Source organism: Penaeus monodon, chromosome 22 (genome assembly GCF_015228065.2).
Source record: "Penaeus monodon isolate SGIC_2016 chromosome 22, NSTDA_Pmon_1, whole genome shotgun sequence".
Lineage (NCBI taxonomy): Eukaryota > Metazoa > Arthropoda > Malacostraca > Decapoda > Penaeidae > Penaeus > Penaeus monodon.
This window is the reverse complement of record NC_051407.1, coordinates 22,171,676-22,171,881: the sequence shown is the minus strand read 5'-3', so window position 1 is coordinate 22,171,881 and position 206 is coordinate 22,171,676. Positions and strand designations below refer to the sequence as shown.

Sequence of the window (206 nt, the reverse complement as noted above, 5' to 3'; positions counted from 1 at the left end):
TTCTACCCATCCTGAAACACCAACACTTTCCAATGATCAAACACTTAAAAAAACAAAAATAAAAAGGTAGACAGACAAATTCAATATAATAAAAACTGTGCTTCCCCCAAACATAAAACTATGACTTATTTTTTAACTATTTTTCAATTTTAATACCTCCTTTTAGTAATCAAACCTTCCATGTAGCTTAACCCCCTTTTCCCCCC

At 31.6% G+C, this 206-nt stretch overlaps 1 pseudogene; it reads right to left on the bottom strand.

Moving 5' to 3' along the window:
* The window catches only part of LOC119587364, a 10,089-nt pseudogene that overhangs the window by 1,437 nt on the left and 8,446 nt on the right, over positions 1 to 206 (bottom strand).